This window comes from Gambusia affinis, linkage group LG21, assembly GCF_019740435.1.
Source record: "Gambusia affinis linkage group LG21, SWU_Gaff_1.0, whole genome shotgun sequence".
Classification (NCBI taxonomy): domain Eukaryota; kingdom Metazoa; phylum Chordata; class Actinopteri; order Cyprinodontiformes; family Poeciliidae; genus Gambusia; species Gambusia affinis.
In genome coordinates, this window is record NC_057888.1 from 3,067,240 (window position 1) to 3,082,471 (window position 15,232).

At 35.1% G+C, this 15,232-nt stretch overlaps 1 long non-coding RNA gene across 1 annotated transcript; it reads left to right on the forward strand.

Annotated features, from left to right (window-relative positions):
* The first annotated feature begins 1,653 nt into the window (after positions 1 to 1,653).
* LOC122824331 lies at positions 1,654 to 15,006 on the forward strand. The gene is made up of 4 exons (XR_006369480.1): positions 1,654 to 1,763; positions 7,746 to 7,793; positions 12,817 to 12,936; positions 13,922 to 15,006. It is a non-coding gene; the product is annotated as an uncharacterized LOC122824331 (long non-coding RNA).
* Positions 15,007 to 15,232: the final 226 nt, after the last annotated feature.

Consider the following 15,232-nt stretch of genomic DNA (forward strand, 5'->3'; position numbering starts at 1 on the left):
TTCAAGTCTTTTTCATAATCATGGCTTTTGTTTTGCTAAAAGAAATTATGTCACTACAGTTAATGGCAGCAGAACCGTTTTAAAAAATGCATATTTATGCTCGTTTGTGTCGTTTATCATCAGCTTCTGTCACGCAGCGAGACAAAAGACACAACACGCATCCGGGGCTGAGCTTCCTGCGTCTCTGCCTTGCTGCCATCGATGATTCACGCCCCACCGGGGGGAAAACAGAGGGTTACTAACTAGGTCCTCCAAAGGCACCAGATGTCAGTGATTAATCTTGATGAAGTTGGGACTTCGCGTCTCCCAAGCTGTCTCCAAACCTGCTGCTTAATGACCCCTTGCCTCTGTTTTATCAGCCCATTTTTTTAGCCTTTATATCATCCTCAGCGCGGATGGTTTCGTATGCAGATGTGTGGCGGCTGGAGAGGAGGCAATTGGAAAGCAACTCATTGTCTGCAGCATCACACACACACTCACAGACACTGTGCAGAAAAGTTTGCCACTGGAAGAGAGATCTGAGGAACAAAAGAAAAGCTTTTTTTCTCTTTCTGGGATGCATTTATATTTAGGGTGTTTTTTTTTCCCCTTGCAGGAGGTGCAGATTTTCATTTTTGTGAAAGCTTTGTGTGGCAAAAGAAAGAGAGAATAGCAGTCATTTGTTATTAAAAAAAAAACCCCAGAAAAAACCCACCAACAGTAAATACAAGTCATCATTCATTCCTGAAAGCCTGACTGATATAATAGAAGACAATGTAATTTAGAAATATGAAAGAAACATCAGCCTAATCATGAAATACTAACTCGGGAGTTGGGATGATTGATGTTTAGGTGAGTGGTGGAGTTCACTCAGAACAAAGGGTTGGAAGAACCCAAGATAAAACTGTTTCAAGTATGTTTTGGTCTCAGACGTAAAATAAATCTAATATCAACCAGTAAAACGATTGTGTTCCTGTAAGAAAGTCATTTAGAACCATTAAAAAACGAAATAAACATAAAATACAGTAGTTGTTATAGAAAATGTTGCTATTTTCAGCATGTGTTAATGGATGTGATAAATCTAAAACGTTTATCAAGTTAATATTACATAATGAAGACATAAACTGGAAACTATGTTAGCAGTAATGCTTTACTATGCAAAGCAAGATGTTTATTAAATTTTTATGCATTATATGCTTTACACAATGTACTTATACAACATTACTTGTCATCCTGGGTAAACAGGATGACAAGTAATAAAATAATAAAATAAAATAATCAACATTTAAGTAGAAAAAACAACCACACCGATACTTTAATCAGACAAATGGGAGGATTAAAATTAGCTCAATTAGTCAATTTTGAGCAAAATGCAGAGCAAAAAAAAAAAAAATTCTCCAATAATATCCAGGAATTCTCTTAAAAAATGGGAAGTTAAGAAAAAAGTTTAGCTTAAAACAACCAAGTATAGACAGTACATTAAACTGCTGTGGAATAAAACGTAACACACTTTGAAAGGGAATTAAAACAAAGTTTGATTCAAATCTATGAAACAATTTGAATATTTTAAATCTGAAACCTTCATGATCGCTAAATTTACACCTCCCGTTCCAGTAGGGGGCTTCACAGTTTACTTCACACGGAGATAAAGTGACTTGCCGGCGAACCGGAAGTGACTACACGACGAACCGGAAGTGGTTTTATATCGGCTGTCGGTTCTTTAGCAAGATAAATTACTTTTAAAGATAATTCTTCTTTACGAGTTTTGGAAACGGACCAACGCGGTGAGTTGATGTATGAATGTTTAAACTGTTGAGAGAGATATTTTTTGTTCTGCATGTGGATTTTGGCAAATTAGCTTTAAGCTAATGGAAATGCTAATGGTTATAGTAGCTGATTAGCTCAATGCTAGCTCTTGTTTATTGTGGTGTGTAATGCTGCGGTGTTTTCATGGAATAAACTTTATGCTAAGTGACTTGGGTAAATCCAGCATAATTGGTGATGAAATGCTAATATTGTTTACTTTTAAGGTTTAAATCTGTTTCAAATATTGTGTTTATTTGAATATTATACAAAAGTAAACATTTAAATTTTGTTTTTACTTTATTTATGATAACAAGAACTACTAAGTTATGTTCTTTGTCACAATGATGGAGATTTACTTGATTTTAGAAAAACCTTTTAAGCCATTTTGTTTGGATTTTGTTGTTGATTCTCAGCATTCTGTTAATATTTGTTGTATTAAAGAGTATAAATGGTTTAATGGTAATGAAGTTGTAAGATTAGGCACTTATAAGCTGAATAACTTGATCTAATCTAGTTTTATTTAACTTTATTTGAGTCTACTTGAATGCAAACAGATTGTTGTTTAGCTGTACCGTTTTAGATCGAGTGGACTTTGGCACTCAGACTGCAACTCTGATAGCTACACTGCTGGACAGGATACAGAAAAAGAAAGAAAAGAATACAATACAACAGAAAAGAGCAGGTTTATTTGACAAGTAGTTTTGCTGAAAGTGCACTTTTTTCATCTGCAGTCAAAGGACAGGAAACATCTGGCTCTAGAGAAGTCAAATAACACAAAACCTTCCACTAAAATGGAAAAATAAAGTTACCTGTGCTAGAAATCTCTTTGGTGTTTTATCCTTATTTTTTTCCAAGTCTGATCTTAAAATATTTTTTAAAAGAACATTTTCACCTTCATCTTTTGCACATTCCGGTTTGATTCCTCGCACCCAAAACGTGACAGATCGAGTTCTGCAAAGATTACTGCAACCGGGCTATCAGAGAGCCCATTTTCTGCCGGGTTTCATGCACTGATGGATAAGTTGTTATGTGATCTCTGAATTACTCACTCAGAAGATCATGTAACAACCTCCTTGAGAATGTGAGATATTTTCCTGGCTGCAGTGGAGGGTGAAAAACATCTTGTAGTTACACAGCCAACTAACCTGTAATGCTGTTAAGAAAACAGAGCTGCAGAACAAATCCTTGCATATGTAAACCTAACACCACTCCTGGCTGAATAAACTGACATTTATAATTCATGACAACAATTTGCTGAGAATCATGTTTCAGATTTTAAGGGGTTTTTTCATGCGTTCACTCATGACAACACCTGTTCTCCGTTGTTGTATTACGTATTGCTTATGTTTGAGTTTATTTTCTAGCTTCACCATGTTTGCCCCAGTCTTTGTCTCCATAACAGTCCCATGATTACATTTTAAAAAAAGAAAGAAAGCAAAAGTCACAGCCTGGATCTTAATAACATCCTTCAAAAATCCATTTCAATTTCTCATTTTCGTCAGCATGACGGCTGAACATGAATCGATCATGTTGAACTGACATTTTTCCCTAAAATACCAGCCGATACCAAATGAGAACGACACAGAACCTTCTTAAATGAATTGCATCTTGACACTCCTGGCAGTAAGGGAGGAAATAATAAAACTGGAGGTTTTCTCTTCTTTGTTCCTCAGCTTTCCCAAATTGACTTTGACTAAAAGGTGACCGTGAACAGGTTAGAATAGGTCTATAAACTCCACAAAACATGTTCATTATAAGTTTTGCTCAGTTTTATTCTTAGATATTGAGATTTTAGTCTAATCAGTTCTCTCACATGTGAAAATGGCTGCAAAAAGATGCAAAATTATTCAACCGTACACCTTTGAAAAGCAGTAGTAGAGCCTCCTGCACAACCAACAAGAATTCAGCAAATGGTATCTGGAGGGTAAGTCAACAACAAAACACTCGCATTTTCCAGCAACCATTGTAAAACTTTACTTGGGTTGCTAGGTAATGGGTGGAACTGTGCTAGGGTTGCTAGGTAATGGGTGGAACTGTGCTAGGGTTGCTAGGTAAGAGCGCTATGAATGTGACTCAGCAACTGTGATCTCTTTGAAACGGCTCATTATCAAGCCACCAAAAAACATAAATTTATTTCCAGAAAAAACACAGCTGGCTGTTTTTAGAAGCAGTTGGGACCCAAATGGCAGTACACAAATGTGCAAAATGTAAATTTTACATTATAATTCTCCTTTAGAATACATAAACTATCATGTTGGACTAAAAAAAAAACATACTTTAAGAGATTTGCCCCCTAAAATAAGTCTTGCAAGCAAGATGTGGTTGCCTTGCAGGTCTTGTTACACCCCAGCTGACTATTCTGTACCTATATTAGTAAATTAGCTTCTAAATGCTAATTTGCTTGAGAATTGGCTAATTGTTCCAAAACAGAGAGAAATTGGATGCATTTTTCTGTAACCTTACAACAGAAGCAACACCATCTCTTTTCCCGTAGCGTTGTAGAGACCTTGTTAATGAATACAACCACCAACCTGCTGACTGCATTTCATGTGTTTTCTCTGTGATAAAAATCAAGCCTGGGATAATCACAGCATGAAATTTGACATGTTTAAACACTGACATTGCGTGGTCTTGATGAGGTTGTGAAGACTGGTCCCTGTTGTCAAAGCATTGCTCTCTGTGGGATTAATTTAAAACTAAAAAGGGAGAAAAACTTATTTTTAGACAAGAGAATTTTTTATGTTCAGATGAAGCAATAAAAAAAACATTTCTTAGTTTTCTGAAGCTTTGCTAAAGAACATTTCTTTTATAGTTTAAATTCTTTTTATTATTATATTTAAAAACAGGGTTAAAATATTTAAGACAGCAGATACAAACCAGCATCATATAGATCAAAATATAACACATGGCTACTGCAGATGTGACCCGCATACAATACAGAACATCTTACAAAAATAATTATTGTTTAAAATGATACAGGGTAGAAGAAAAAAAAAAAAAGCAAACCAAAGATGCTGCAGAGATTAGAAGAAAGAAATTAGACAAACACGATTTGGACAGGACAGCACAGATTGTAGATACTTTACAGTGAGAAAGTTTGATTCCAGACATTGGTGTTATAAATTGCCTAGTATTATTTATTTTTTTGTGTTAATTGCTGAACTTTTACATCAGAGACCTTGTTGGGCAACTAAGGGGTCCTTAGGAATATATTTATTGAGCTGTTGGCGGCAATTATCTTTCTATGACGATAAGTGTCTGCGTTAGTGGCAAAGGTGAGTTACAACGATGCGTAAACGATCGCTAATTATCACTTCAGTATGCAAATGAGAGGCCGTATTTTGGCGCTAATGTTAGCAAATGCTATGTTGTATCTTATTTATTTAATGTTTCTAATTTGAGCTCTGACGTGACCAAGTATTTGACGTTAATGGGCTAGCCTTCCAACTGTTGTTTTTAAGTTGAAGCCAAGTTTAAATTAGCATTAGCTTATAAAGGTAGTGCTATATTATTGGTTTATTTCTGCTACTAGTATGTTTACCAGAGAGCTACAAATGAGCTAACTTGTTACCCGTTTTAACAAATGGCAAAAGTGTAATTTATTATCTTTTTTACTGTGAAAGGTAGAAAATGGAGATTAGTCAAAGCTTTTTTCTCTTTAAAATGATTTTTTTCTCATAATCTATGTTTCTTCTGCTAATATGATTATATTTTTATAATGTTAAGACTTTATTCTCATGATTAAAATATAATTTTCTTAATCCGGTTCTAGTACTCAGTTGCACAAAACCAATGATTTGTAAAGCTGCTTTCATATATATAAAAAACTTACACTTATAAGATCTGATCTCAATACTTCGGACCCCCATTGATTTTATTCTTCACTTTTCTGCTTGAACATGTCAACTTCACACACAACTGAGTGGTTTCTTTTAAATTCAGCTGTATGAAATGCAGGAATATAGTTATCTTGCAGTCTTGGACCGATTCTGAAACGCTTTCTCAAAGATCTTTTTACCTCCGTCTATAATCAACTATTGATTACCGGGTCTAAAAAAACCCCACACCCCCCTGCCATACCACCCTTTCCATCACTGCTCTCCACTTCACCCTTGTTTCTCAGTGAAAACCATCACATTTTCACAATGGGAGACGTGTAATCTGCAGTATGAGACATGGTGGCACAGAAGTTTGTAGAGCCAAGACAGCTGCTCGCTTCTCACAGCTGTAATTGGTAGACCAATGCTGCACCGTTTGACAGATTGTGGAAGATAGTTTCCCCAGACATTCTGTAGAGATGTACAACTAGGCCCTGGCTGGATGTGACGTGAACACATTTTACATCACCAAATATAACATCTCAAGAAAGTCTACAGGTAGCAGCTCCTTCCAACTGAGAGCTTCAATTCTTTATAACGAGTCAGCGCTGTGGGCCACTCGCATGTTTGAGTGAAGACAAAGCAAATTTTTAGACTTTATATCTATCTTCCGGAGGCCACAAGCTAAGGTAAAGTACAGCTGACATGAAACACGAGTCTTGTCTATGTATTAGCAGAACAACTTTGTACAGTTTTGAGGACATTTCTTTTGCACATTTTTGTTGTTAAATTCGGGTCTCAACCGCTTCTAAAAAAGCACAGGCTCTTAAAAAAGAAACTCCTACAGGTTTTTTGGCAATAAGTTAGTGCTTTTTGTGCCTGGAAAATGAACCTCTTGATTAAATCGCATTCCACAGGCGCTGTGCCGTTACCTAGCAACCCCAGCGAAGCCCAGCCCAGTTACCTAGCAACCCAAGCAGAGCTCCAACACGTTTGGTCAGCTGGTTTTACCACCGTATGCGCCGTACAAGTGTTTTGTTGTTGACTGTTGACATTCTGTTTGGTTGTGCGGGAGGCTCAACTTCTGCTTTTCAAAGATGTACGGTTGTATAATCGCGCATCTGTTTGCAGCCATTTTCAAGTACGAATGTAAACGTTGAGTTAGGGTTAGGTGGCAAGTGACACAAAGCCCTAAAACAGTTCAAAACTAATATCTCATTATCTAAGAATGATATTATGTAAAAAGATTTAATGAACATGTTTTGTATAGACCATAAACCTAACCTATTTAAGGAAGCATAATAGGTAAAGAAAGTATATTAAAGAATGTACCCACAAACTGACTTTATTTAACTAAACTTACAGCCCAAAACAGCATTTTATAAAACTAATATCTGGAACTTTAGCACTACCTCACAATTTAAGTTGTTTACAGTGTTAGACTTTCCACCATTTTGAAAAGACTGTAAGTCAATAAATTCTGGCGGAAGACAACAAGCAGCGTCAACCAGCAAAGAACCAAAATACAGAGAGATTTTGGAGAAATTAGACGCATAATTTCCATTTTGGTTTTAAATCTAACCATGTTTTTTGTTTGTTTCTCATTGAATATTATGTACAGCTTTTAGTTGGCTTTAATGTGAGCAAATGCTAAGTATATCAGGTGCATGATTAATTTTGAAAGTAAAACAACCATGATCCACTTAGTTTTCTCTAAGGATTACATTACTTTGAATGTGGCTGAGTAAAAGCCAAGTTGAAGGCTGACAAATGATATTAGCTCAATGTATGAATACTTTATAGTACTCAGATTAGATCTCAACCAGACAGTTGCATGACTAAAAGAGCAGAAACGTCACATTTTTCATTTTAAAAAGAATAAAGGTAGTTGATCTTTCAGAATGTGGACATAATATTTCATTTTCTTCATTTTTAAGGCTGATTCCAGGTTTAAAATTTAAGGCAGCGGGGTAAAGTCCAAAGGTTTTCAGGGAGAGATTTGACTGGAGGACAGAAAGGCACTGAAGTATACATAAAAAGGAAACTAGCCTGCATGTGTTATCTTATCCTTTACACTAATTATATTTGTCTAGTTGTAGCGCTAACACGTAGCACTAATCTCCATTTTTGTTTCCATTTCAGAGATTTTTGTCATTTTCTCCAGTGGTTCTTGGTACAGCGCCACCCCAGGTGAGGAGGAGAACAGGATTCTAGTCCCTAATCTAACAGACTCTGCTATCAGACTATCAGCTTTCACCGCTATTTGAGTAGCTGTAAGCTTCTCTAGCTGTTAGCCTGAGCTGCTGTAAACCTTCTGTCAGCTGCTACCACAAGTAGCTATTAGCTATATTAGTTATAAGCTTTAGTTATTTTGCTTGTAGCTTTAATAGTTGTTAGCATAAGTAGCTATTGGGTTGCATAGCTGTTAGCTCAAGCAGCTGTCTTGCTTCAGTAAGCAAACAGAAGCTTAATTGAATAGCTTTTAGCTTGAAAACATTAGCTTGAGTCACTGTTAGCATAACTAACTCTATTTTAGTAGTTAAGTTATTTATCCACTAATTTGAGTAACTGTTAAGAGTATCCAGCAGCTACTTGTGCTAATAATTATTCAAGCTAACAGATTAAATATTAGCTTTTAAATAGCTCGTGGACTGATTAGAAGCTGTTCAAAAGCTGACATTTAATGTGTTAGCCTGAACAGTTGTTAGCACAAGTAGCCGTTAACTTAGCCAGTACCTTTAAATAAGCAAAGATGCTCAATTGAGTGGCTGTTAGCTTGAAAAAATTTAACTTGATTAGCTGTTAGCACAAATATCTGTTTTTTAGTGGTTCATTAATTATTCTGTTAGTTTGACTAACTGTTAAAAGTAGCTTTTGAATAACATTTAGTCCTATTAGATAAAACCTTTCATACCTGTTAGCGTGAATAGTTGCTATCACAAGTAGCTACTTGCTAGCTTTAAGCAATTATAGCATTAACGTAGCATTAAGCACACATAGATGCTCAATTGAGTGGCCGTTAGCTTGAAAAAGTTTAGCTTGAGTAGCTGTTTGCTTAAATCGCTTTAGCGGGTAATTAGTTGTCTGCTAGTTTGAGTAACTGCTAATAGTATTAGCTATTAAATAGCTCTTAGTCAGATTAATGGAATTATTGTAGCTGTACTTGTTAGCCTGAGTAGCTTTTAGCATAAGTATGCTAAAAGAAATCAGTCTTTATTGTTTTTTTTTATTTTTGCATTTTATTGTTATCTTAAAAATAGTAGAAGATTTGAACAGTATAACAAAGAAAAATACAGATTATATGTACAGTTAAACCGCTTTCTGCTAGACTGATTTGACTGCTATTTTCAGAAAAATGCTTTTGAATAGTTTTTGGCTTGTGTAGCTTTCAGTATGAGTAACCTAACCTAACCCTGGTTTAGGAGTTTCAGCTTGGAGACGACAGTAAAGTGGACAGTATTGAGTGCTAAGCAAGTATAAACCCTAAACACTACGTTAGCAAGCCTACAATCACATAAGGTTCCTGACATGTTTATATTTTAAAACTTTTACCGTTGCACCTCAGAGATTTTTCAAAAATCTGCAAATCGGAGTTCCTTTAAGTGCTTTTTCAGACTCTCAGAACTCCGACGGTAAAAACTGTAATTTAGCTTCGCAGAACCTATGCTACTCACTCAACGTTGACACCTTGGATGAAAGACGTACTAAAGTCTGGAACAAACATCATAACAGAACAATTGTAGGCATACGGAGAGACGCATCTGCAGTGTTATGGGAGGTAAAATAACTGGGTTTGTCAGTGCAGTCTGGTGGCTTGGAAGTGTGTCTACATATGTGTAAAAGCATGAGCTAAAAGCGGGGAAAAACCACGATGTAGTCAAAGTCTTAGATTTGGTTAGAAGTTTACATATGTCTTAGTTTTAGGCTTTAAATGTGTCATTTGAATATTGATTAATGACGCTTAGAATCAAGAATTTGGTCAAGTATTTTCCATTTATTTAGGATTTCCATACATCTTTTTAGGAAACTGTATGATTGCGACTTTATGTAACAGCAATTACAGCCCCACAAACACAAATAATGGTGCTTGAAATCACTGCCATTTGTAATTAGCTTCTTTTAGACACCAGTCGGATAAATAAATATGATCTGCATCACCAAACTGTACATGGTAACTTTATTTTCAAATTCATTGGTATTCATTGATGCTTTGATTGAACAAACAGTGCAGAAAATAGTAAAACTTCATTAATTGGAATTTATTGTGAACACTATAAATCGAAGGCACAAATAAACATAATAAACATACAGAACTTAAGTGAAATTAGTTGAAAGGTCACTGATCTTTTTATTTTGTTTTATGCCATAACTCTCCTTTAAACTTCACCACCAGTTTCTTTCTGACAGATTATTTCACTTATTACAAGACAGGTAAAAAATCTGCCAGTGGAAATATAACTTTTTATCAATTTTAAGGAATTATTGACTTAAAACAAACTCTAATTTCCTGCTGAAAACTTACTTGTAAGTTAGTTTTGTCTTATTTCTTATTCCGATGCTATAAAGAACATTGTTAAAAGAAAGAGAAATTGTTGTGATGATGTCATGAAGGTGGAGTTTCGGAAGGAACAGGAGCTTCTTAAAGGAACAGAGTCCCAATTTCAAGGTGTTAAAATGCGAAGTCGAATTTCCTTTGATATACTTTCAAAGTGTTAATAATGATGAAAAGTCAGGAATGTGAGGCTGCTTGCTTTTTTAATTTCTTTGTATAAAAGAAATATTACAACAATAAGATTTACACATTGACATTAAGTGAGTAGCAAAAGGTACAAACTCGGATAATTATGCAGTTTATTTATAGAAGTTTCAACAAAGCAACTTTTCAAACTGACATTTCTAAATTGCTTTTGACTCATCAGATTTAAATGGATTCAGCCATGCTATTTCCTACTACACAACTCAAAAAACATCCAGTTTTATCACTGTTTCCTGTTTCAGCAGGCTTCAAAATAAAAGATTCTTGCCTAAACAGGTTTCTTGCAGCTCCTAATTGTAAAAACTTCCTGTAAAGGTAACAACACTGTGTTTTTTAACGTACCTAATTTTTATAACAACTGAAGGGCACATAGTTATTTTACTGTGCTATAAAATGTCTGGAAAATATATAATACTGCCCATTAAAGTTTGTTTCAAGAGTCAGTTGAACTCTAACAAACTTCGTCTGAAGAGAATAAGAGTGAAGAGACTTACCTGTACAGACAATGAGATTATCCAAACACAATTAAACTCCGGGGCCTCGTCTTGCAAGGTGTGAACCCATTTCCTTTTCATCCGTAACTTCCATCCTTTACCTCCGCGCCTCATTGTTGTGTGATTAACTCCTGAGCACCAACCAGGGAGTCTATAGTCCCATTACCCGGATCTCTGGTCGGGACAAAACATTTGCTAATCGCCAATCACAAGCAGGAGCATGCCTCTTGAATCTCTGCCAGCTCTATAATGTGAGAGTTGGCGCCGCCACCTCCTTGAGAGAGAGCCGCTGTCTTTCTGCAACACTTCATTCGCTCAAATGCATTTAGCTTCTGCCGCCACGGTGTTTCACCACGCAAAGCCTCCAACATGGAAAGTTCACTTTATCCTCAGAATGGGATTTACTTTGGGAGCTAGACGGATGTCAGCGACACAAACAGCATGCTGTAATTTAATTTCAGCAGCTGCATACCGGCAGCAAAGGCGTTTTAGGGACCTTGTAGGGAGAAAAAAGGAGAAAATTTCCGGCAAAAAGCTCAGGAAATTAGAGACATTTGTCTCTAGAAAGTTTTTTCTAGAAAATTTTGGAGTTTTGTAGCTGTGAGATTTTCAGGTTTTTTTTTAAAGATAATTTTTGGGTAAATTTTAGACTTTTGAAACTCCAGAAATTAAAAAAAAAATTTTTTCTAGAAATATTGCTTTCTGACTTTCCAAGTGTCCAAGTCTGACAATATCGTCTGAGTTCTTTTTCTACCAAATGTTCGACTTTTCAAACCTGAAAAGTTTTTTTCTCAAAGATTTCTGAGATTAATAAAAAAATTTCTGAATTTTTTCTAGCAAATTTTGTACTCTTGGATTTCAGTAATTTCCAAGTTTTTTTTCCAAGATAATTTTAGGGTTTTTTGTCTTGCAAATTTTTGACTTTTGAAGCTCCACAACAAACAGATTTCAGAGGTTTGTGAAGTTTGTTTTTACAATTTCAGACAATCTCAAAATTTCAAAATTCTTTCTAGATTAATTATGATATTAATCTTAAAAGTTCAAAGTTTTTCCTAACAAATCTTCGAGTTTTCAAACTCAGAAATTTCCAAATCTTTTGTAGAAAATATCTATGATTAATTTCAACATTTTTGAATTTTGGAGCTCAAGAATTTCCATGTTTTCTTTTCTAGATAATTTGAGTTTTTTCATGCCCGTTTTTGACTTTTGGAGCTCCATGTTTTTCCTAGAAATATCTGTTTCTGAGTTTCAAAAGTCCACATTTTTGGAAATTCTTGAGATTTTTTCTAGTGAATGTTCAAATTTCAAACTTGGAAATATCCAAGTTTTTTCTCAAAGATTTCTAGAGTTTTTTTGTAGAACATTTTTTGACTTTTGTAGCTCATTTCCAAATTTTTAGATTTTTTCTCATTTTTATCTTGCAAATTTTTTACTTTTGAAACTCATTTAAAAAAATTCAAGAAATATCAATATCTGAGTTTCAAAATTACATTTTTAAAAAAAATTTCCAACGTTTTCCGGACATTTTTTTTTTTTTAGATTAGTCTAAAAAATTTTTTTATTTTTTGGCAGAAATTTACACCTTTTTTCTTCAGTGGCCCTAACACAGCGTCGTATCTGGCTGTATTTGAACAAATAGCTGTACTGTGTCGTTTTGGTTTTAGGAGAGCAATTTTTCCTCACTATCTCGATGTTAAAATTTTACATGTTCAGAGACTGCAGTTGGCATGAAGGCATCAAAGCAAGAGAAAGTGCTTTAGGCTTTCAGGTGGGTATTAAATGGTTTCTCCTAACTGTGAGTATGATCTTTGCTGCAAGGTTCTGCTGGATTCCTGCAGAAACATGAGACCCAGGGATGCTCTTTTTTTGTTGTTTTGTGTCTAAACTGAACTAAACTCCAGCCACAGCAGTGTTGGTGTCTGCTCAGCTAGCTCCTGCTGATGATGAACTACTGTTACTGCAGGCGCAGAGCGGGAAGACAGCTGAACTGCGCCAGGCTCGGTGAGAGCTGAAAGGCCTGCTGAGAACAATGGCTGACATGAGGAGAAACATGCAGGATCACCACCTGAACTTCTGAAGGAAGGTAAACAAGTTCAGGTTTATTCACAGCTTTCTTTACCTGCTAGCTAAGGTTTGTTAGAGAATCTTACCAAGTCATCTTGGTCTCCAGGGCGTAAATCCCACCTCATTATTGGGGGGGTCGGCAAAGTTACAGTGAAATGTAACGTAAAATGTGGTTTAAGAAGTTTTTAAACCACATTCAAGCTGCAGGACCAAAATCCACTAGTAATGCACATCAAATATGTTTTTCTCAGTATGCAAACTTTTGAGAAGTAAAACTAAAATTCAAATGTTGCTTCTATACGAGTTTTGTTCAGTCTGACTGATCTAATCTCTGCTACACCTTTAAGGTTCTAAATAAAAAAGCTTTAATGAGTAACTGCTCTTAATAAAATTCCTCATAAATATTGATTTATTGTAATGGCTCCCAATACAAGTTATGGGCTGTTTGAATTAAAACTTAAGTTGCTTTATTTTTAAACCTTTTTTAGTTTTGTCATGTCCTGAATGACTGAGAACCAACAGATAGATAGAAATTAATATCTGGGGAGTATCATAACTTAAACGTAACATTTAAAGCACCAGGGTTTATATGTAAAATATTCAGATTTTATTTTGTGGTTTTAGAGGCTCTACGTTGAAGACAGTGGGAAATAAAGTTATAACTTTTAGTTTTTCTCTCTGTTCTCGGCTCCCACACACAGCTGGTCCACTTGCTCAGCCCATCCCTCCCGTTTCAAACTCTTCTAATTAACTAAAAGTTAAAGAGCTAAATATGAATGAGATGTTTGCTACCTTTGAGAAAAAAGCTTAAGTCTATGAAAGCAGTGTAAGCCGAATCATGAGGCAGCTTATTATGATTCAGAAAAGTAAGAAAATAACAAACTTCAGTCTGATTTTTATTGATAAAGTGTTTCTTCTTATTGAGCAGTGAAAATAAATAAAAGGTTTACATTTCTTTTGCTTTAAGTATTTACTTACTGGAGGGTTTTATGTTTGTGCTGCAGAGCTACAGCTAACAGCTAGCTCCTCTTCGGCGGCTCTGACCAGCTTGTACCGGTTCAGCGCTGCTGTTGCTCCTCCTTCCAGTTGGACTGAACCATTGTTCTAATAACGGTGGGGGGGACCTAAAAATTAATTCTTATTTTTTTTCTGAGATAAATGGCGGATTTATTTCATTCTTTGTTTCTGTTGCGTTTTCATATTGACATTATTTAAATGCAAATGTTTCTTCAATGATTTTTTATTTATTTTTTTGTTGGGTGGGAGCAATTCTAGACTTTTCCATTTACGCCTATGCTTGGTGGTACAAATATCTTGGTATGCTTGAAATAAGACAAAACTAACTTAAGAATAACTTTTCAGCAAAAAATAGGAGCTTGATTTAAGTCAACAATTCCTTAATAGTGATGGAAAAAGTAGCAGATTATTTTATTTATAAGAAGACGGTTCCAAAGTGTCAGTGGAACTAGAACTTTTTCACCAATATTAAGGAATTACTGACTCTAAACAAGCCCTTATATTTTGCTGAGAAGTTAGTTTTGTCTTATTTTTATTATACTCAGATATTTGCACGAGAAACTAGAAAAACACTTAGTAAGACTTTGTAATAAAGCACTACTTAAAGGAAAATAAACAAACTTTCCAACAGTAAAAAATTGTTGAAATAATTAGTAGACGATACACAAATAATTTTTAAGTTACTGCTTACAATTTTTTTGGCCAAATAAAGTAAATTCATCTTATTTTAGATGTACTTTTTAACTTTTTCATTACCAATATTCAGAATAACTTCATATCGTAGAAAATTGGACTGAAGTCGTGAATTTTTTTGTACCTAAACAAGTGAGTTAGTTAATTTGGTAACTTTCTCCACCATCACTGCATATTAAAGAAATGGATCGTCCCATTGAGTGATTAATAATTTTCTGTGTCTTAGATGATCCCGGTCTGCTCAGCGTGTGTTGCAACACATTCCCGAATGTATTTGTTAATCCAAAATAGCAGTATAATGAGTCTTTTAAACTACATCAATTCATGCTTGAGCATTTTTAATTATGATACGTAATAAAAATCATAATTGATGAATTGACTCCTGGCTCGGTAATGAATTGCTTTCCATGCACGTTTTATGCCAATTCTGCCCTGACTTTGAATAAACCCTAATTATCAACATTAGTGAATGTCAATGCCTTAATATTTAATAAATCCTGGATAATCCCATAGCAATCAATTTAGATCAAAATCTCTCTCCACCAAAAGGTAGAAAGGCTCTGCAACTCATCCACTGTTTGCCATAATGATGCCTATTAAAATGC